At 38.1% G+C, this 24,575-nt stretch overlaps 1 protein-coding gene across 1 annotated transcript in view; it reads right to left on the reverse strand.

The window, feature by feature from the left end:
• Positions 1 to 24,575, reverse strand: part of Reps (RALBP1 associated Eps domain containing) — a 187,150-nt gene that overhangs the window by 50,278 nt on the left and 112,297 nt on the right. The gene's annotated exons all lie outside the window — the stretch shown is intronic.

The following is a 24,575-nucleotide window of genomic DNA, read 5'->3' on the forward strand; positions in this document are numbered from 1 at the left end:
GAAAAGGAAAAGAAAAATTGAAAGAGGAAGCTTACCCCCCTGGGACTGGTATGACGTGTCCGCTAGCGTTGGCTGCGTGAAGCAAACTGGTGAGTAGCTTTATTACTGCTTCTAGTGTTGTGCATATGTATACGTAAAGGTGGGGAGCTAGTCATGTGAGGAGGAGGAGCGACCAATTCCTCGGACGGGTCAAATGTACGCGGAGGGGGTGTAGCATGAAAGGATGGTACAACGGTAGCTGTTGTTACAGAAGAAATGTTGTTAGTGGTTTTATAATTAAAGATACTCATAAAATTTCTATTTATATTGAAAAGAGAGTAGTTCTGGAATTTTTTCGATTATTGTACTTTTAATTTCTGAAGTATCATTTAAATTTTGATTCTCATTAAAATGCTGGTCTAAGAATATGTGAATGTTCTCAAACTCTGTCATCAGTTTACTTTTATTAACGTATTTTAAGATTTGAACGTCTTTTTCAATCGTCGTAAAACTGTGACCAGTCTCTTCCATATGGGTACTCATGGTGTAATATTTATGTTTTGAAGTGTTGTAATGTTCAAGGTATCTGGTCAAAAAGCTACATCCAGTCTGCCCGATATAAGAAAACCTGCAGTGGGTACATTTAAGCCTATAGATACCAGAGTTCGAGAATTTGTTGTAATTAATGTTAACTGTATTAGAGTTGAAGAATATATTATGGTTTGTGTATCGGGTTCTATAAGCGATACTGGTATCGTATTTCTTTAGAAAGTTAGTAACTTGAAATAAGCCTGGGTTCGTATAGGTAAATGCAGCATATTTTGTCTTCTTAGGCTTGTCCAGAATCAACTTGGTTGCAGTTTTTAATTTTATCTTGTTGATGATTTTGTTAATTATCAAGGTATTATAGCCATTAATTCTGGCCAAATACTTGATGTAATTTAGTTTTCTTACAATTTTCAGTTGTGAGCAGGATCTTTAATGGTCTATAGACAAGACTAAAAAATGCAGCCTGTTTATGGGATTGCGGATGTAAGGAATCGTTTCTTACAGTGATGGGGCGCAAGAAGGCTTTCTATATATTTGAAAAACGAATTTATTCTCTCTTAAAATATTTCAATGTAAGAAGTTTAAAGAACCATTGACATTATCTTCCTTAATGAATTTGATGTCATTGTCAAGCTCATTAAGGGATGTGTGACTATCATTTTTCTGTGTATCTACAATGGCAAAAGTGTCATCAACATACCTTAACCATAATTGAAGACCGTTGATATTATTATTTTTTAATTTTCCAAATCATCCATAAAAATATTAGCTAGAATGCCCGAAATCGGGTCACCCATTGATAGGCCCTTTTGGTGATATATTCTATTATTGAAGGTGAAATAGTTATTGTTAAGCACAAATTCTAACAAACTGATGAAATTATCTATTTTGCATTTGCTCAGATTACTATGTTTTAAAAGGTTTGCTTTAATAATCTTGACAGGCTTATTTACCAGAATATTGGAATACATATTGGTAATATCATAGGGTACCATTATGTGAAGGAATTTCATCCTCACAATAATTAATCCACGCTTCACGCACTGATATATATTTTAATGTCCACAATGTCTACTGTCATACTTTAACAACCCCACGATTGTTTTTAATTTCACAGATTGCCATCATTAATGCACCCCACGACAAATACTTGTTTTTAACTTGCACATATTTTGTTACAATCTCAAGTCTGTTATATTGTGTTGATCATTGATTATCACTTTTTTATTATGACATGGTTACTCTTTTGATATGAGGATACTATTTTGATCATTTTTAAGCTCAGAACTCTGACCTAGGCTTTGTGCATTAACGGCTGATGATGTTCGCTATGCCGAACGAAACATGTCCCATTCTTTAAGACACTTCATGATTAGACTATAATTCAGTAAGTGTATTGTAATGTATTGAATAGGTGGTTGTAAATAAAAGAATTTTATCATTTTAATATATCTTTTCCATTATGAAATTAATTACATGTAAGGAAGCTTGGAGCCGAGGGTCTATTTGTTCGCAAGCTATATTAAGAAAGTGGGTTGCTACATGACGCACCCGACCTTCACGTGCTTGCTTTAGAACAAGGAAATGATGGAAGACAATGGCGTGGACCAAGGGACCACATTTTGGAAGTCCGGCGCGAGGCTAGGATAGCATACAACATGAGTTTGAAGTGAGTGTCGGTGATTTGATGATTTGTATCAATGAGAAGGTAGCATCATTCCAATATTGGCTATACATTGGTTAAAGCGAGAGATGACCCCGAATAAGCATAGGACAGCATCTGTGGAGGTGAATTAATAAAAGTGACCAGTGTGTGGGCTCGCTACCTTTATTCGGCCAGAGACTTTGAAGTAGTAACGTCGTGAGAAGAAGTGTACTTATGGCGACTGCGGAGTCAGGTATCATGAGTCTTGATTGTGTGGGGACTTTCTAACACTTAGCTCAATATGCTTAGACTTCACTTAATTACTCATGATTTAGGAGCGAGCTAAGAATATTTGTAGGCATGGAGGCCTGTAAGAACAATGCCGAGATAATAACTTTACCTTTACGCACTAACATTTCTGGGTGGAATTGAACATTGATAAATTTGCATTTTCGTGTCTTCAAATTACAGACGGAAAGAACAGTTTTGATATGAACATTTACGCGCATAGTTGCCCGCCTATTCAAAGTAGATTTTCCGAGGATCTGAACGCCTGATAGATACCACAGTTTCTAGTCTAGCATTGTGTTCTGTTTCCAAATGTATAACTGTGACATAATACAGTTAAAGTGCGGAGTGAGTGGAAAATGACCTGGTTACGGTGTTAGATAACTGAAGTGTTGTCGCGCGGCTGAATGGGAACTGGTTTTCACAGTCACGGGAAATTACCCTGACTGTTGTATATAATAACTGGCAGGTTGTATTGACCCAGTTGTAATACCATGAATGAATGGAATGTTATAGTCGAGGTCTGAACCAACAGTAGCAGAAGGCGACGGAAACCCAATTTCTCCGCCAGGGTGAAGAACTATGGACTGAACAAATTCCAATTTGAAGGCATCACCATTGTAGCCAAGGGGATAGGCTAGTTTCTTTTTTCTATTAATTCCAGTAGGATTAGCTGTTGGTTGGAAGGACTATGTCCCATTTCAGTAAATGTAAGGAAGTTTGTATATTTAAATGTAAATAACTGTAAAGTACATGTGGGCCGATTGCATGAGGTCACAGCTTGCTTTTTTTTTTTTTTTTTTTTTACTGAGACTTCATAGCCGAGTGGTTAACGTAATTCTTTTTACAAGTCAGTTTTTTCCTTTTAGCCTTGTTTATTACTGATCTGTTTTCCTTTGATGTTTGAGACGCAGTGAACGTCCCGGGATTCTTCTTCTTCTCTTCTTCATGGGGCCTCTAAATATGAGTTCCTAATTAGCATCGACCTCTAAGATCTTTTGCTTCATTCCGACCTAGATACATCTGCTCCCTTCACAAAGCTGCAGGTTGTTCTTAATGGGTCTTCTTGGACATTCTCTCTCTCTTAACCTGGTAATCCTGGAATGGAGAGTCAATTCTACCCAGTGCCTCACATTCAAAAAGTATGTGTTCAGCTGATTCCTCTGCTTCATTGCATTCCCTACATATACTGTCTCTTATTACTCCAATTCTATGTAGGTGTTTTTTCATATGGCAGTGTCCTGTTAACAGTCCTACTACCCATCTTATATTTTCTCTGCTGAGTTTCAACAGTTCTTTAGTATGCTTCTTGTTTGGTCGTTTTATCAGTGCCCTTGCAAGCCTGCATCCTGGAGTATTTTTCCAGTTCTCCATTTGTTTCTTTTGTATCCGGGCATGTTCATAGGAAATCCCTCATACAGGTTCTGGGCCTACAAAATGTTTCTGCCCCTTTCCTGGCCAGTTTATCTGCCTTTTGATTTCCTTCTATACCTGCATGGCCTGGTACTCATATTATTTTGACAATAATGTACTTTGAGAGCTTCAGGAGAAGTGAATGGCAATACCGGACAATTCTGGATGTTATCCGGACTGCTTCTAGTGCCTTAATGGCCGCTTGGCTGTCCGTAAAAATGAAAATGTTCTTATTCCTATAGTTCATTTTCATATTTTCTTCAGGACATGTTGTGATAGCTATCACTTCAGCTTGAAAGACTGTAGTGTGTTTGCCCAGGCTCATCTGGATTGATCTCTCAGGTCTTCTCCCATTGATCCCTCCTCCTGTGCCATCCACAGTCTTTGAGCCATCAGTCCACCACACTATATCTTCTTTTTCAGTATTCCATCTGTTGACATCCCAGTCTCAAACGGTTTTTCAAAGTTGTACTTTGGTATCATGTGATCAGAGCTTCCTCTGTTATTACTGTCAATTTTACAGTGTCCTAGATTGGGTCTTTGTGCATTCCAGCACTCTGATTGTGCCAATCTATATGAACTCATTCAAGCCTGTCCTTTTATGAAATTGCATATTAATGAAAGGTCTAGTAGAGTATTCAAGGCTTCTGTCGGCATAGTTCTCATGGTCCCAGTTATGGCTATGCATGCCATCTACTGCTGACTTTTCCTTGACTTACTTTCTGCCACCAGATGATTGCAGCATAGGCCATTAATGGTCTAATGATCATTGTTTACATCCACATTACCACTGATGGTCTTAGGCCCCATGTCTTCCTGACGGCTCTTTTAAATGCATTCAGCAAGTTCTTGGCCCGGGTTATGTTCCTTTCTATATGTGGATTCCAGTTAGATTTGTTATCTAACACTACACCTAGGTGCAGTGCCTGTTCTTCCATATACAGTATATATCTTGTCCAAACAGCTTCAATGATTTCTTTTCCTCTAATCTTCTCCTTCTTGTAAAAGGGACCAGAGTTATCTTGTTCGGGTTGACTGACTGTTGTTCTTCCCGACACCAGTTCTCCACAAGGTTGAGTGATCTTTGCATGAGGTACTGGATAACACTCATCACCTTACCTCGTACCTCAATCACTAGAGCATCTGTGTATCCTTGTGTATAAAAACCCTGTTCGTTGAGCATAGCTATGATTTTGTTCACCACAAGGTTCCACAGCAGAGGCGAAAGAACTCTTTCCTGAGCACAGCCTCGGGTGGCCCTAACCGTCAGCGTTTCTTCAAACAAGGTCGCTTTTATCTTCCTTCCGTCTAACATGGATTTAATCCATTTAACGACGGTTTTACTCACCTTGCTCTTTTCCAATGCTTTGATTTAAGAGTCATAGGTTGTATTGCTGAAGGCTCCTTCTATATCTAGAAATGCCGCCAGTGCAATTTCTTTATATTCTAGGCTTTCCTCTAGTTTACAAACCAACTAGTGGAGTGCTGCTTCAGTGGATCTGCCAGGTCTATATGCAAACTGATTTTCATATAATGTTGAGTTCAGTTGCACCAGTTCTTCTGATATGTTTATCCAGAATTTTCTCCATTGCTTTGAGCATGAAGGAGGTTAAACATAATGGTCTGTATGCTTTGGCTTGGGCATAATTTGCCCTTCCAGGCTTAGGTGTGAATACTGCTTTAGCTTCAGACCATGATTTTGGCTCGTATCCTAAAGCTAGACTAGCTCTGAAAAGGGCATTGACGAGTATCTCCCGTCCTTCTTGTAGGAGTATCGGAAGTATCTCATCTGGCCCTGGAGCCTTTATAGGATATAACATGTCGATTGCCCATTTTACATGGTTATGTTTTATTATTCTGTTGGCACAGTTCCAGTCTGCTCTTCGAGCTCCGGTCTCTGTTCCAACCGTTTCTTCTTCTGTCATCTCCTCAGCCTCAAGAAAGTGACACGCCATTAGTATCTCCAGCATGTCCCTTCCCACCTGCGTAAGTGACCCATGTAGTTTCTCCTGTGTCCCCACTTGATTTATATGGGTTGCTTTCAGAAACTTCTGGAGCCTTGCTGTTTCAGTGTGCGATTATACTTTCTCACAGAACAGTCTCCAAGAATTTTTGTTTTTGCTTTCTGTATCTCTAGGTTATACTCAGCGAGTTTCCTATGATATACGTTCCACATACCATTTCTACATGATATTCTATACAACATCCTAACCTCTTTTTTTCATTTTGGCTAGTTTGTTGTTCTACTACCTTTCAGTTTTGGTGTTCTTTTCTTTGAGAGGACAGTTGTCATGGAATGAGTCTATAATGGCCTCGTCTAATAGTTCCACTACCTCATCCAATTCTTTCTGTCCTCTCACATTAGTTAGAATTTTTTGTACAGCCTTCCCTAAAACTTCTCTGTATCTATCCCAGTTAGTTCTTTTTGGGTCTCTGTACATCTCAATCCCACATAGTCTCGTATCTATTACAAATTGGATGTGCTGGTGGCCTGCCAATGATGGTTCCTCCACCACCTTCCAGTCTTTAATAAAGTTTGCAATATGTGTAGTGCTTAGTGTAATGTCTATTACCTCCCTACGACTTTTATTTATAAATGTAGGCTTGTTTCCTAGGTTTAGTATCGTCACTTCAGTTCCATAATAAACTCTAGTAAAGACTCACCTCTTGCATTGCAGTTCGTGCTGCCCCATGCCGTGTGGTGTGAATTTGCATCTGCTCCAAGGACTAGATGTTCGCCTTTCCTCTTTGCTTTGCAAATTAGGTTCTCAACTTCTTCTGATGGGGGCAGATTAGTCGAGTCAGTCTCGGGGCTTAAATGTAAATGTAAGGAAGGACTAGATTCATTAGATAAAGGGATTTCAAAGTGTACGAGAACATGCCATCACATTAACTATGACTTATTTGCATGTAGTGTGGAATGTGTGGTGGAGCTTGGATCCACGACCTTTGTTAGCGTCATCTTCATGATTATTTGAATGTAAATATGGGTGTGAATTTGTGAATGGTTCACGAGTTCTTCGATCGCAGTTTCGTATTCCAAGTTCCGAATATTAGAATCAGTTTTCTTTAAATCCTGCTGCTATTATTATTACTATTAATGATGTGATGTTCTCGAGTTGAACGGATAAGATGTTTCCGTAACTTTCAGATTTTCAGACATGATCTATGCCTATGTGGTAATTTCTCAGTTTCTAGTTATTAAATTATTAATGTTGGCCATTTTATTTCAAATTTAATATTACAAGTGTGAGTGCTCTGGTATGTGACCAGCGTGGTATTGTTTTTTCTTGAGAGTGAAGGTAGACAACGTCATTTGTATTTGTATTGGTTCTGGCAACTTTAGGACGTGATATTTTTGTGTGATGATGAGTAAGGGGATGCATTCCTCATTTTTTTAAGGCTCGAATTTTCTTGTTTGAGTAACTTGCCTCGAATAGACTTGTGTGCAGCGTGTTTTAAGGGTAGGACCCCGGATGTTTTGGTATTTGCTGCTATTTTGGGAGATCGAATCTCCGCTTTTGAGTCATTCCACCGTGTGGTAGGCGAGGATGATGTGCGTTTCTACCGAGGAGAGTTTTATTTTAGCAGCCTGTTTGAGTTGATTTTTTTGGGTGTTCATTCGTGTCACTACGGTTGATGCTGTAGACGAGACTTTTATATCGCAACACCTAGTTTGATTTGTCTTTTATGATATGACCGCACTGAGGATTATTTGTGTCATGTAATATTTTTCAGTGACCACCGCTGAGTTATGTGTTGAAAGTAAAAGTCTACTCAGTTATTTTCTTGAATTTTGTGTCATGTAATTTATTTCAAGAAACCACGCTGATTTATGCGGGACGTTGTAAGGTCCACCAGACGATCGGTTTTGTGTCACGTAATCTATTTCAGGAACCTACATTGAATAGGAAGCGATTGTTCAAAGTGTAAAATTTATCTCATTAATATTTTTCAATGAGACTGTGTGGGAGTGAGAGTTGCATAAATGCGGCATGCTTTTTCTTGGTGATACCTGGAAAATATGACAACATGTTTTTGTTCTTTGATGTGTATATACTGTGCTATTTATGTGATTTTTATTGATGTGTGGTTCCAATCCACAGTTTTTTTTGTGTGTGTTCATGAGTATACTCATGATCGAGGTGTATAACGTATTAACTCGTGTATGAGGACCCCCGCCCCCCCGGCTTTTTGGGACAAAGAAAATGAAAAAAATAAATCTTGCATACAAAGATCCCCCAACGCAATACGTCAGAGAAGAACAACGATTCCGCTTCGAACTGGGTACAAGCCTTACTGCAACTCTGATGACATCACACAAATTTGTGGATAGGGCCGATGACCTTCGATGTTAGGCCCCTTAAAACACTAAGCTTAAAACACTAAGCAATTTGTGGATAGTTTCGCCCTAGAACTCGCGCAATGAAAACACGCGTCAAAGTCATGCGGTGCATCTGTGTTTTGTAGTTAAGAAATGTCACCTCTGTAGCACAGGCCTACTGCAACTCTGATGACGTAAAAATAGGTGAATAGTTTTGTGTCTGACCTATGCAATTAAAGCAAGTATCAGTCATGCTGTATGTCTATTTTTTGTACTTAAGAATGTCCGACAGTGTAATGATTAGCACAGTTAGCTGCCATTCTCGGGGGGGGGGGCCTGAGTTCGATTTCCGGTACCATATTGCCAGAGATTTAAGAATGGCAGGAAAGTTGATGTGCGGTAAAATTGGTACATGCAGCTCCCCTCTATTGGGGGCTGCAGCACCTCAGGATGAGGAAAAGAGTTTTAGTTAAGAAATAGTCACAGTTGTTGCTATTAATATAGCAGGTGAGATCATTAACAAAGTGATCACTGGATATCTCGTAACTCAGGCCAATACAGCCTATGTAATCTTTGGAGAGAAGTAGGTTTAAAACGCAATAAAAACAATCCAATCATAACGATTGTTTTACTCACCAAAGTACCTAAATAATAATAATAATAATAATAATAATAATAATAATAATAATAATAATAATAATAATAATAATATTGACTTTACGTCCCCACTAACTACTTTTACAATTTTTGGAGACACTAAACAGAACATACTATGAGTTAAAAAAATATGGTGGCAATGAACAAGCTAAATTAAACGTCATGATAAAACAACGCATTGCTGCCACACCTGTATATATCCATAAATGCGACAAGCTTTCCTGTTACAGCAGAAGTCCGCTATAGCGAGTACGGCATATAACGGAAACTCCGCTATAGCGACGATTCTTTTCCGTTCCTTAAAAATTCCTATATTAAACTGTGTATCGTCCTTCGGTTACAGCGAGAGCCCTATCACTGACGCATCCGTTATTACGAGTGATTAAGTGCGCACGATTTTTTCCGTTACCAATATTGATGCACTCCCGCAGTACTATTGCATGCTATCGATTACCTTCGGCATCGTTTCCTCGCTATGTGCACTAGCGAGTTCTCTCGTTGACATTCGAAGGCGATGTCGGAGTCGATTAGTAATACCCGTCGACCGTTGTTCTGTAAAGAACATTCAAAATGAAAGAGAATATATTTTCGTAATAAATGCGTACATAACGTATCCGATAACAGTTGTTAACTCATTAAAATTTAAGGCTGACTAAACGACCACTTAAATTAGAGGCTAAATACTGCAATTAAGTAAGAATGGGATATACCTCGAGATATGGCAGAGCGCCTAATTGATTTCAAAGGTTAGTTTATATTTTCTTGCGTCTGGTTAAATTATGGAAAGGCTATTATGATAATTTATGGCGAAAAAGTTATCATTTCTCTACTGGCGCATGAAGTGTGTTTTCATCACACGTATAGTACGGTTAAGTTTGGATAGGTGACGCCGTTTGAATAAGAAAACTGAAACGTTTGCAACAAAATGCGATTGATCATCTTCGGTACGGTATAGTTTTCCCACTTTGTGGATTTGCAAGCGCTCTTGTCGATATTCAAAGGCGATGTTGGAATTGATTACTAATACCCGTTGACTGCTGTTCTCTAAAGAAAATTTGAAATGAAAGAGGATAATGTTTTCGTAATAAATGCGTAAATAACGTGGCCGATAGCAGTTGTTAAATCGTTAAAAATAATGACTGAAGTAAACAATATCTTGATTTGAATGTTATATACGGAAATTTAGTAAGAATGTGATACAACTCAAGATATGGCAGAGTACATCACTGATTTCAGAGGGTATTTCATATCTTCTTGCGTCTAGTTAAATTTCGGAAAGGCTATTTACATGTAAATTTTTCGCGAGTTGGTTATCATTTCTCTACATGCGTTTCAAATATGTTTTCATGATACATATACGGTCACGTTAGGTGATGCCGTTTGAAGAAGAAAACTGAAGTGTTTGAGACAGAAATCTTTGGAGTGATACCATATTTCTCCGAATCCAAGACATTTTTCTCAGAATCTCATGCAAAAACTCAAGGGATGTCTTGCATTCGCGGCCTAACAATAAGTTAATGGATACCATTGGCAACTACTGCAGTAACCATGCTGCTTCTTTTCACACGCGCACAAAACTTGTTGACAATAAACGACCGCCTATGTACTATAGCCTACATCGCTAGCAGCGACAACCAGTTTAACAGTACCTATGTGTAACGTCACTGGAATTCAGAAAATAGTGAAGAGAGTCTGGTGTTCTATTAGCTTCTACAAAAACGTTTCTCAAATCTGCAGAATGGCATCAAAACACGCGAGCCTTCGAATTCTTAGAAAGGCCACGGCTACTCAGTGGCAGAGTTATAACGCGTCTATTGTACTTGATGCTTAGTAAAATTATGTTTTATAGACAGCAGGAATATTTTCGTGATGGACAGTCGTAAGATACAAGGAAAAGATATTGCTGGCAAAATTTTCAATGAGTTCTAGTCGATATTATGATGCCAATTTTAAGTTAATGGTTATTAAACACTCATAAACGTAGAATAATTGTGCAGCCTCAAAAAAATACAGCATAGGCCTGACTAAAGCCAATATTTTGCGTTAGCGTGAAGACAAATAGCTAAAAATAATGCGTAGACCTACTGTACAAAAAATGCATTCAGTGGTCCGCAACAAGGACGCTTTAAAGAAGTCGAAGATGAAATTGTGAGGTATGTGCACGAAAATGAAAGGGCGGAATGGCCATACCGTGGCGCAATAAACCCGTTCGTTGACTTTCAACGTCCGCGATTAGCCCTACACATCGCTAGCTGCTGAATTTGGCCGAACCCGGCAAGCGAGACATGCATGTAGTGGTAGCCGGTTGTATCTGACGCTGAGTAAAAGTAACAGTTTTATAGACAGCAAGAATAATTTCCTGATGGATCGTCGTATTGTACAAACGCATGGAATAGGTATTGCCGGCAAATTTTCTACGGGTTCTCTTCGGTATTATGTTGCGAATTTTAAATTAATGGTCTTTAAACCCGCGGAAATAAAGAATTATTGTGCAACCGCAAAAGAAATACGGCATGACGAAAGTTAATGTTAGGCGTCAAAAAATAGTCTAAAAATGTGTAGGCCTACTGTACAACAAAGGCATTCATATGATTTTACAAAGTACTTTTTGAGCCTGATTTACATTTTTTTGAAGGAAAAAGTGGGGTTCATCTTGGATTCGGAGAAATACGGCACTATATTTTTTTCAGAATGAAATTAAACATACACTTTCATGTAGTATCGGATTTTGAAAAATAACAAACAAGTAAGCCATAGTGTGGATATCATTTGCGGAAACGCAATTTTTAAATAAATTGATTGCTGTTTCATACCGATTTTAATGTATATGCGGGGTTTTCCGACTTTTATACCCAAATCGGATATAACGACAATCCATTATAGCGAGTACATTTTACGCTGTTATGAATCTTCGCTATAACGGACTTCTAGTGTATTTATTTTTATTCTTTCCGTCGTGGAACTTCGACACTAGCCGGGCACTTAGTAGCATACCTAGCAACCTAAACAATGCTGTCTCTCTTATCTCAATCACAGCTGTTTAGGTAAATCCTGATGTGATAAATTTAGAGAACAAGCATGAAATATACTTAGAAATAAAGGTCTGGCTTTCAATAGCCGCAGTTATCCAAAGAATGCTTCCAGCCATTAAGTATTACATTCGGAAGTACAACTTGTAACATATGCTAGTTATCTGCCAGTGCATTGGCACGGTTTTTATAGCATGGCTTTATTCGGAAGGGGTGGTTTCTGCTACACATACACCAACTGGGAATATCGGAGAGCATCTCCAGAAACCATTGTGAATAGATTCTCGCTGTCTGGACTATATAGTCGGGAACAAAACGATTATTTAAGTTGCAAAACGATGGGATCTCGAATACTTGTGATTGCCATGAAATGACACGCCGGTAGCAGGGAAGTTGGCGGTACAAGACGATAATAATTCAAATGAAAACAATGATCGGGTTTACTGTGTGGTAGGCCTACTGCTTAACTGAAGATACAAAATGACTGCCATTATGTTCTTTTGTATTATTACATAATATGACACACTTATCCTTTTTCTCTACAGGGTCGAGTACGAAGTGAGACGAATCTTCGTAGAGAGTTTTTTACGACCGTATGCCCTTCCTGACATCAACCTCATCAGAGGAGTTAATGAGATGAAACGAATGATGTGATATAAGAGTAACAAAAACCGACTATATTTATTTCATATGTAGGCCTAAAAGTCATGTGTTCACAATTTATTCTTTTTAAATTTAGAAATACTGCCTTCCAACAAAAATAGGCAGTAAAACTCAGAATACACTTGTAAGTTTGTTAAAGAATAGTGTTGAATGTTAACACGTACAATCCACGTCCACTTCCTTCCCATTTTTAGGCCTTTCCTATACCATCGTCCCCGTAAGACCTATCTGTGTCGGTGCAACGTAAAGCAAATTGTTCATGGAATGCGCAATCTTTATAGCATAGAAGTCATGTGTTCGCTGCACAATATTTGAGATTATCACATAGTGACCCCCCCCCCCCACCTACTTTTCTTGGCTGTAAATGTGGAAAAAAAAAAAGTTATGTGTGGCAGCATATACTTGTTGAAATGTAATATATTTTTTGATCCTCAAGATGAACTCTGTTAGCATTGAGAAAGATCCGAGCCATATATATATTTTTTTGTCACATTTGATGATTTTGCTAAATATTTTCGTATATTTCTTGTTTATTTTAATAAACATGTTTTACTCTAAACTGACGTCATGCCTCGCCTTGTATCATGGATGTAATCATGATACAAATTAAAGCTGCGGAACCTGAGATTTGAATGCATTAGTGTTTGCAGATGATGTTGCCATTTGGGGAGAAACAGAGCAAGAAGTCCAAAGGAAATTAGATTGCTGGGTCAACAAATTTAAGGAATATAAGTTAACTGTAAGAAGAAAACTGTAGCAATGAAATTGAGTAGAATATCCAGCGAATGTGACCTCAAACTTCATGGAGAGAGAATTGAATGTGTAGAAAGCTTCAGCTATCTTAAAAGTATTGTATCAAACCAGGGGAGTGCTAAATTGGAAATCCAAAACAGAGTGACAAAAGGTTCCACGTTCATCTATCAGGTACGAAATCTAGTGTGGAACAAGCAGTTCCCGTAAAAGCCAAACAATGTTCAAATCTTACCTCCTGACAATCATGACATATGAGTTGGAGACCTGTATATTACTGAAAAGAAACATCAGCAAACTGCAAGCATGTGAAATGAAATTTTTATGATCTGCTATGCAAAAAACAAGAAGAGACAGAATTAAAAATGAGTGCATTAGAAATGACATGCAAGTGACCTGTACAATGGAAAAAAGACTACACATTGCACGGTTGAAATGGTTTGGGCATGTGCAAAGGATGGAAGTGACTAGAACCCCCAGACAATACTTGGAAATGGCAGTACCTGGAAGGAGACCTGTTGGACATCCCAGAAGAAGGTGGCTGGACCAAATAATACAGACCTTATCGACAAAGAAACAACACTGCAAAATGTGAAAGGAGAGGAACTCTATAATGACAGCAATCAATGGAGGCATATTGTCCACAAAAGTCCTACCCAGTCTGCTGGAAGGATACCCAGATGATTATGAGTTGACCTTGTCTTGTCCATATTAGATTTATGTTCTCATGAAATCCAGGGTGTTATTTTAAGTAATTTTTATAGTTCGAATTGAGCACGCATGGGAGCGGCTGACTAGTCTGGGGCAGATTACCTTGATGGTAGCAAATGGGGACAACATATGCACTCAGGTTGTAAACAAAGCTGCATCCAGGTCCAGTAAAATATCAGCCTGGGAAGTAGTGGAAAAACTTTGTCATTAAATCTTATTTTGATTAAGATTTGAGGTGGCGACACCATAGCTCTTGCAGTGGTGTCCACAGGAATAGCGACAACCTTGTTATCTGGGGGCAAGACTGCGCATTCCATGAACAATTTGCTTTACGTTGCACCGACACAGATAGGTCTTACGGGGACGATGGTATAGGAAAGGCCTAAAAATGGGAAGGAAGTGGACGTGGATTGAATTAAGGTGCATTTGCCTGGTGTGAAAATAAGAAAATACAGTAAACCATCTTCAGCGCTGCCGACAGTGGGGTTTGAACCCACCACGTCCCGGATCTTGACCACACTGAGTGTCCTGTGTGCAGTATCTAAAAACCAGAGACATAGCAAAAGTGGAGGGAGATTATGTTCTCATCATGTGGGATGAATGCACTATGGTAAAACAAAAAAAAAGTGCAGTAGGAGCCGTCAACCACACGCTACAAGACATAAGAAACAATACCACATTAATGGGTGGTCACATTCCTTCTTTCTGGTGACTTCCACCAGACTCTCCCTGTGTTCATCAAAGGTACGTGCGCCGGCAAGGTAAACACCAGCCTGAAGCAATCTGTCCTCTGGTCTCACGTTAAAAATCTTGCTTACCACACAAGACGAAGGCTATTTGCTTGCACAAAAGCTCTCCGACCTACTGCTGGAGATTGAATAGAGTGAACTGATCGAGGTCAATGGTGAAGTCGAGCTGCCACCTTCACTGTGTATGACCCTCTCTTTGGTCAAGTAGCTAATTGCACAAATGTAACCAACATAAACAGTCTGTCAAGTAAATATCCCCAACAAAGCATCTGCAGTTCCCTGTAGGTGTCTGCTTCGCTACGACTATCACCAAGTTGCTGGGTTAAATACTCTGCATTGCAGGCAGTGTTGATCTATGAATGAAAGAGCTGCTTCTCCCAATAGCTTTATGTGATTTGCTTCAGGGTGAGCAGCAGCAAAAGCAATCTGTATGTCTGCATTTCATGGAACAAGACTCATAATGTTGTGTACAAAGAAGCTATACGGTAAAAACGCAGGACCTGAGAGACGCCACGATCAGGTGGGACAACGGCACAAAGTAAGCAGCAAGCAAGCAGAGGTGCCGTACTCCTCAAGGCCGGGAGAATTGGAGATGGACTGGTCAGCTGTATCGTCTACAGAGGGAATTATTATACTACAGAGGATTGTGGCGACATTTAGTAAATTCACAGAGGCTTGCAGACTGAATGCTGAAAGGCTTAACTGTCTATAATGATGTATGTATGTATGTATGTTATACTACAGAAAACCCAAGAAGCCTATAGTAATAAAATTTGGCGTAGGGACGTGGCGACCCCATCGCCCAGTGGGAAACCACTGCAATCAGCCACCCGAGTATTGGTGGGAAAACCATACCTCACTGGGTTAGGAGGAAATGCCAACCCAGAACCCTGAACATCTGGGGTTGTCCCTCTGCGGTTAACAACCGTAGTTGTAAATTGGAGCTTGCTCCACCCAAGGTTAACTACCTTTGAAAGTCAACTATGGAAAGGTCTTTTAGAAAAAAAATTCCACCGTCCTGTCCAAGAAAGCAGGAGAAGGCTACATCGGATTCGGTGGGTAGCCACCTTGAAGGCATCAACGAGTCTGAGCGTTGGCAATCACCCATTCCTATGCCAGCACATAAGAACAGGATCAAACAAGATCAGATCAACTACATTGCAACTTATAATATTAATTCTCTACTTAAAGCAGGAAAACTAAGAACTTGACGGACGAATTAGATAAACAGAAAATTTTAGTAGCAGGACTCCAGGATATGAGAAATACTACATTCGAACCATTCGAATCTCAAGGCTACAGAATTTACAATGGGAACTTGGACTAAGGGTTATGAAACAATGCCCCCAATTTGGTACTGGGTTTATAGTCAATGTGAAAATAATAGTATATAAGTAATAATAATAATAATAATAATAATAATAATAATAATAATAGATTCGATAATCGATTTTCAAGTCATCTCACCTAGAATTGGAACTTTGAGTTTAAAAGCATCCAACAAAATTTATACCATCATAAATGCCCATGCCCCTACTAATGAAAAGAATTTTCTAATAAAAGACTAGGAAAGAAGTGGAAAAGTTTTGGGATCTCCTTGACCAAACTGTAAACCAAATAAATATTAACAATGTTAAGATCCTATTAGGGGACTTCAATGCCCAACTCGGAAGAGAAAAGAAATACCGAGATATCATTGGGAAATGGGCTCCACATAAACATACAAATAAGAATGGTCAAAGACTTGTTGAACTCTGCAGAGAACACAAACTAATCTCAAAGTCCACCTACTTCAAAAGGAGGCCCAACAAACTTAAAACTTGGAAACATCCTGATTGGAGAAAAGGGGAATGGCAGCTGGATCACGTATTTATGGACAAAACTTTCCACAGAGAAATCTACAATGTTCAAGTATTAAGAAGAGTAGATATAGGTTCAGATCATTACACAGTCAAAATCAAAATTAAGTTCACACCACTAAAAAAAGAAACCAAAATGCAATAAACAAAAAAGGAACTTTGATCCACACCAATTAATTAGGAATGATGAATATAGAGAAGTCACACAAAACATAAAACTGACAGAAGAACTCATTCCAATTCTCAGGCAACAAGCTGAAAATTTAGCCCCATTGAACACATGTAAAAGACATGCCTGGTGGATATCAGAATGTGACAAAATTCATGAAGAAAGACATCAGGCATGGTTAAAATTTGAAACACACAAAACAGAAGAAAGTGCAACCAACCTCAAAAATATCAGGAAAAAGTTCACACAAATTATCAGGCAAACCAAGAGACAATCACAGAATGATCTAATCAACTAAATAGAAGAAAACTACCACAAAACCAATTCCAGAGACTTTTACAAAATGTTTGGAAGACAAGTACAAAAATTTGCCTCTCCCACATTATTGCTGAAAAGTAAGAATGGAAAAATGACACATAATGACAAGGAAAATGCCGAAATCATGGCAAAAGCATTCATTAAACTTTTGAATTGTGAAGAACCCCAGGAACTTTTAGCAAGTAATACAGACACACCCATCAAAACCCCGTCTGCACTCATAAACCCCCCAACAATCCAAGAGGTGGAAACAGCACTCAAAGAGTTGAAAAATAATAAGGCTTGCGGAAAAGACCAAGTTTTTGCAGAAATGTGGAAATATGCCAGTGATACAGTTCAAACATCCTTACACAGGGCCCTAACAAAAATCTGTATAACAGAAAAGTTCCCCGAACATTGGACCACAGCCATAATCCACCCACTCCACAGAAAAAGGAGAAAAAAGCAATCCAGATAATTAGAGGTATCTCTCTCTTAGACTGCACATACAAGATTTTCTCCAGAATACTATACAGGAGGATCAGAGAGCAACTAGAGGAAGAATTAGGTGAATACCAATGAGGCTTCAGACCTTGGAGAAGCTGTGCAGAACAAATCATCACTTTAAAATTAGCCATAGCATATTACAAGAAGCAAAACAAACCTCTTGCAATAACCTTCGTGGACTTAAAAAAAAGCTTACAACTGTATCCATAGACCTTCAATGTCGAAAATTTTAAGAAATTTCGGGCTCCATCCAAAATTAATCAAATTGATTGAACTCACCTTAACCAACACTAAATCAAAAGTCAAGTTCAGAGGGGAATTCTCTGAGCCATTCATCATAAAAACAGCCTTAAGGAGATTGTTCGTCACCACTGCTGTTCAACTGTGCCTTGCAATATATAACGAGGGCATGGTACAAGAGTAACCCAAAGAACATCCAAATTGGAAGACCCAAAGACATCATAAGTTTAAATTGCCTCGGTTTTGCCGATGACCTTGTTCTCTTGTCCAACAATATTCAGGAAACCAGACAACAAGTTATATCACTACAGGAAATAGCACAGAAAATTGGCCTTGGAATATCTTTTGAACAGACAGTAATCATGTTTACTGACCCACCACTCATAAACAAAATTGCCATAGGAAACCAAGAAATCAAAATTGTAGATAAATTTAAATATCTGGGAGAAATCATAACATATAACCTCAATAAAAAGCCAGCATGGCATAACAGAATAAATAAACTGACCAGAGCACAATATGTCACCAAGAATACCTACAACAAAAAGGGCCTGTCAATAGCAACAAAATTAAAACATTACAAAACAGTCACTCAACCAGTAATAACATACGCAAGCGAAACCATCTTCAAAACAACTAACACTGCACAAATAGACAAAATACTCAAGATAGAGAGAAGAATCATTAGAACGTGCATCAACAAATCATACCAAAAAGATGGACACTGGAGAGTAGCTTCTAATGAAACAGTCTACAAGGAAATAGAACCGGTAATGAGCACAATCAGGAAGAAACACATTTCATTTTTTGGACATCTAATTAGGACACCAGAGAACAGGATCATCAGGAGAATAATAGAAAAATTATGGAATAGTAAGTGCAACATTAAATGGATTACAGAAATCAAGGAAGATATGGATGAACTACAAATTACAGTGGAAGACCTAAGAAACAAAACCGACAAAATCAAGAAACTCACAAACAAACCAGACTGCAAATCAGAATCAACAAATAGACAATAGGAAGGGTGATTTCCGATGAAGAAAGAAGGATAAGATCAGAGAGAATGAAGAAGTACTGGGCTGACAGGAAACTGAAAAATTCTTTGTATTAAGTTGGCTAGAGTGGTCCAGTGAAGGCCATAAAATGTAAATAAATAAATAAATAAATAAATAAATAAATAAATAAATAAATAAATAAATAAATAAATAAATAAATAAATAAATAAATAAATAAATAAATAAATAAATAAATAATAATAATATTTGTTGACTTTAAGAAGGCATATAATTCTATACACAGACCTTCAATGTTAAATTTTTTTTTGGAATTTTGGACTCCATCCCAAATTAATTAAACTGATAGAACTTTCTTTAACTAATACCTTCTTCATCCATTCCCTTTTCCAGATTCTCTCCACCTTACTTGATCTTTCCACCATTCCTCTTCTAGTACTTTATTGCTATTGACTCCTATTTGCAACACAGTCCACAACAGAGCTCCTCCATCTCATTCTAGGCCGTCCTTAAGGCCTCTTTGCAGTCTCTGTATCCATGGATGTTCTCTTTGGTATTCTCTCTCCCGGCATTCTCATCACTGTGTCTAAACCATTTTAGCTTTGCTATATCAGTCTCTTCTTGAAGTTTACACACTCCCACGCTTCTCCTTAGTTCTTCATTTCGTATTCTATCTCGCCTTGTCTTTCTCTGTATGCTTCTCAAGAACCTCATTTTAGCTGCTTGTATCTTACTTTGGTTCCGCTTAGTCAACGTCCAGGCTGCTGAAGCACGTCAGTATAGGTCTATAATAGGACGAGTATAAAACCTTCTTGCACTTCATTGGCACATCTTTGTTCCGTACAATGTCTCTCACACACTGGTAGAAACTTGTAGGCTGCTGTATTCTTAAATCAATTTCTCCATCCAAATGTCCATATTGTGACATCATGCTGCCCAAATATTAAAAATTTTTCATTACTTCACGAGGTTCATTTCCTATTTTTATCACTCCCCTGGATTTTCTGTTACCTCGTCATGATCAAAGTCTTGCTTTTCGCAGTACCAATCTTAATTCCAAAATTTCTTATCTCCCCATTCCATAAATCAACTTGTGTCTGTACTTCCTCTTCATTATCTCCCAAAACTACAAAGTCATCAGCAAAGAGCACAGACTTTACCTGCTCACCCATCTTCTCCTCCTTGATATTATGTAGAATTCTATCCATGATGATAATGAAGAGTAAGGGAGACAATACAATTCCCTGTCTTAAGCCTGTCTCAACTCTGAACTATTCAGTTTGACCCACTTTAGTTCTAACAAAGCTTTTGCAATTTTGATACAATGCTATTACCGTCTGCATTTCATTCGCAATCTGTGCCCCTGTCAATGTTTTCCACACCAAATTCCTTGGGACTTTTCAATATCTAGAAACGTCCTTTATATTCCCAATACCTTTTCATCATTTGACGCAATGTAAAAATTGGGTCAAATGTGGACCTGCCTCTCCTGAATCCATACTGGTGTTCCGCCAATTTTTCCTCTACTGTGTCTGTTATTTGTTTCTCCAAGATTCTTTCAAGGATCTTAGCTAATATGAGGTATCAGTGTCACTCCTCTGTAATTTTCACATTGCTTCCTGTCTCCTTTCTTGAAAATTTGTATAATGACCCCTTTCGTCCACTCTTTTGGAACAGTCTTTTCTTTCCATATCACTCTGAAGAATCTATACAACCACTGTAGACCAACTGCTCCTACTGCTATTATCATTTCTATGGTGACCTCGTCAATTCCAGCTGCCTTGCCTCGTTTCATATTTTAGTGGCCCACTCAATCTCTGCCATGGACACCTCGTTTTCCTTATCTTCCATCTGCACTAAATCTGGTTCTTTGATTTCTCCTTGTACTGAGGTATTTTGCACATTGTAAAGCTGTTCAAGTTCCCCACCTCTGCAATATATCCTGCTCCTGTGTCATCACTTCCTCCTGTTCATTTTTAATGAAGTCAAGCACCTTCACCTGGGTTTTTTCTTCTTTTTACCCACTGGAATAAGATCTTTTTGCTTCTGATTGTATCTTCTTCCAGAGACTCAGTGAATTTTTGCCAGAATTTCTTTTTCTCTTCTTGAACCACTTGGAGCACTCCTCCTTGCAGAGCCTGTATTCTGTTTTGCATTCTGCTGTTCTGTTTCTCAGCCATCTTTTCCAAGCTTGTTTCTTCTGTTTAACTATATCTTTTACCTTGACATTCCACCAGGGCGTTTCTTGATCTCTCTTCCTACCTGATACTCTTCCACAGGTCTTTTCTGCAGACTCCACCATGACTGTTTTAAAGTTCGTCCATTCTTCTTAGACCCTTCCGATGTCTTCCTTAGGTACACTTGTTTCAATGTGTGTCTGGAAATCTTAATTTATTTCCTTCTCCTGCAATTTCCACACCCTTAGCTTTCTCTGCCTAATCTCAATCATTGTATAATTGACTAGTTTGTATAATTAACTAATACCATATCAAAAGTAAAGTTTAGAGGAGAGGTTTCTGAACCATTTTTTATTAAAACAGGTTTAAGACAAAGAGACTGTTTATCACCATTACTATTTAATTTGCATTAGAATTTATAATAAGGTACTGGTACAAGGTCAACCCAAAGAACATAAAAGTTGTAAGCGCTAAACAAATTTTAACCTTTTCACTTCCAGATTTTGATGACCAGGCGAACCCTCTGGGCCGGGTTTATTTAAGGAAGAAGCACTTTTAGAGATACATTTTTACTGATAGTATTCATGGAATGCATATCGTCCCTTAGCCCCGCAGCCCAATATGGGGTAGGAGATGAAGTGAGATTATATTGTACACCATATTTTTACGGCTGATGCTCTTCCTGATGCAAACCTCAGTTGAGAAGGTAATGAATATGAAATGAATGATGATGAATGAAACTGGGTAACAAAGTGGAAGGAATCGGCTGTGGCATATGAATAGGAACTGTCCCGGTATTTGCTTGGGAGTTAAAAAAAAACACTCAGGACAACTGATGGTGGGGACCAAACCCACTCACCTGCCGAGTGCAGAGCTTGGCTCCATAGCTGTAGCATGTTAATAAGCGCGGCTACTCCGCTCGGTGATACTATTACTGAAATATAATATAAAATTGTTGATCCAAGAATTGGTATTATCAAAATCATTTACATTTGGGGAAAAGGAATTTATCTGAGGAAGGGGTGACAATTCCGCATGAGATTCATTATAACTAATTTGTCTCGCACTTTCTTGTAGTTCAAAATCACCATTTAGATATTCTTCATCTTCATTATCAAAATATAGCTCTCCAGTTACTATTTATGAGGAAACATTCAATTTCTTCGTCAACAAGAGACGAATGTATACTTCAAGACACCATGATGGCTACACGTTAGTGGGAAAGATGTTCCACTCCACCAAAGCTGAAAATATAACACCAGATCGCTTTCAAAACATGCAAAATGGAGTGGTATATCTGCATTTTAACGGAATCTCAAAGCATGGCACTATATCACGTTCATTTGTGAGATCGGTGAAGTACACAATGCGCCAAAACGTATATATATGGGTTTGGCAGTGAATGGGTTAAGTTTAAACTGTTTAGGATTTGCTGATGACCTTGCTCTATCGTTCAATAATATTCAGAAAACTCAACATCAAATTAAATCTCTACAGAAAATAGCAAAAAAAAGGTCTTACAATATCCTTTGAAAAAACTGAGATCATGTTTACACATCCCCCACTAGTAAATAAAATTAAACTGATAGAACTTACTTTAATTAATACCATATCAAAAGTAAAGTTTAGAGGAGAGGAGAGGAGATGGGCAAGAAATCAAAATTGTTGATAAATTTAAGTATTTAGGAGAAATCATCATCTTAATGAGAAACCAGCTTGGCATAACAGAATAAATAAATTAAACAAAGCAAATTATATTACCAAGACTACATACAATAAAAAAAGCTTAGCAGCAAAATTAAGACATTATAAAAGAGTCACACAGCCAGAAATAACTTATGCTAGTGAAACCATTTCTAAACCTACTAATACAGCTGAAAGAGACAAAATACTTACGACGATTCTCATCGTATTCAATCTACATAAAAATACCTCAAATATCATGTCACGAATTTTCGCTATTACCGCTTAGTACGATCACATTTTTCCTAGATGTGAAAATGTTACTGTATTTGTCATCCCTTCTGAAAGAAACGCGATTTCCAACTTGGGTAAGAGCCGTCGCCACAGTTGCGTAATTACGGGGAAAAGGCTTTCCTGAACTTCAAAGCTGCAGTTTCAGGGAGCAAGCCGTTTGCCTCAGGAATGTTCAATTTTGCTTGCCGGTTAGCAGCGAGATTTTGAATAGCAGAGTGAGCCTATTTGTGTTTGTACTTCGCATTCCATTCAGAAGGTAGAAATGTATTTTGTGTTGAGTGGTACAGTGAAGTGTAGCTAAAATTTGTCGCATGATACGGTAGCCTATATCTGGATTAGGAACACAATGTTGTGCATATTTGTTTTGTGATAGCCTAGTTACACATACAGAAAATGTGAAATTCCTTAATAAAGAAGATAAAATTAAAATCTTTCAGAAAGTGGACTGGCATCTGCATCTTTAAATGCGAAGAGGTTGTGAACGTTGAAACTCGCACCTTCAAGTTTCGACTTGATCACTCAAGTTAGTCAAAGTTTTGTTCGATTCAAAATGGCAGCCGAGGTCATTCCTCGCAGTTGCATACGGTTGAGTGTAACCTCCAATTCATTGTCTAAGAGTGTAACTAGAAAATAATGTTTAACAACCCACTGCTCCAAATTATATGGCTTCTACTATCATTGGTTTTAGAAAGAGTGTGATCTACAATAATACTTGGATATTTTTGTTGGCCCCCGTGCACATGTTTTCATATTTGTTGTCTGGTGTTTTTCACACCTTTCAGGGTACCGGAACGGGTTATTTTATAATCCCCAACAGAAAAGGTTTACATATTTGTTCTCTCGTGCTTTTCATATCTTTTAGAACCTTCATACGTTTTGTACCTTTAGAAATGGTAGATAGGCCTATAGTTTTCACTGTACTCGCAGATAAACAATGTAAAATGCCCTCATGTCGGAAAAAATCGTATCTGTGTTTCCATATCCCTATTGGATAGTTTTTATTCGTACATTCATTAGTACGTTTTCTCGCCTAACACATTCTGTTTCCTCGAACCCTGCAGAAACGTCTTGAGGAGGTTTCACTGTATTTGCAATGAGGAAACCAGCAACTAGTGACATGAATGAAAATGTTCATGAAAAATAACTGTTAATTCCACTTTTGAAAATTAAACTACATACATTTATCTACAGTTTGGTATATATTACATAGAGATTGTATGCATTTTAAATGTTCAAGAGGATGTCCACTTTCTCACGGAATTACCCTGCTGTACTTTGTGCAGTATAGGAGTTATGTGAACAAAAGATCAACATTGTTTGCTAGCCTTTTATACTGGCATGTGGAAAAAATATATAAACATGCTAAATTAATGACGGATGAATCAGTGCTAGGGTTCTCGTCGTAACCTTAAGATATTACACAGCTCATACATTTTTGACGGACATAAAAAACTATTGTTACAATGGTGTTCTTGCTATATCCCGTACTCAAGACAGCAGATTTCTACTCTACTAATAATGTAGATCTCAGTCCCTTAGACAAACCTATCTAGTAACTAACAATTTCTGTTCAAAG

The sequence above is a fragment of the Anabrus simplex genome, chromosome 1, assembly GCF_040414725.1.
Source record: "Anabrus simplex isolate iqAnaSimp1 chromosome 1, ASM4041472v1, whole genome shotgun sequence".
NCBI lineage: Eukaryota > Metazoa > Arthropoda > Insecta > Orthoptera > Tettigoniidae > Anabrus > Anabrus simplex.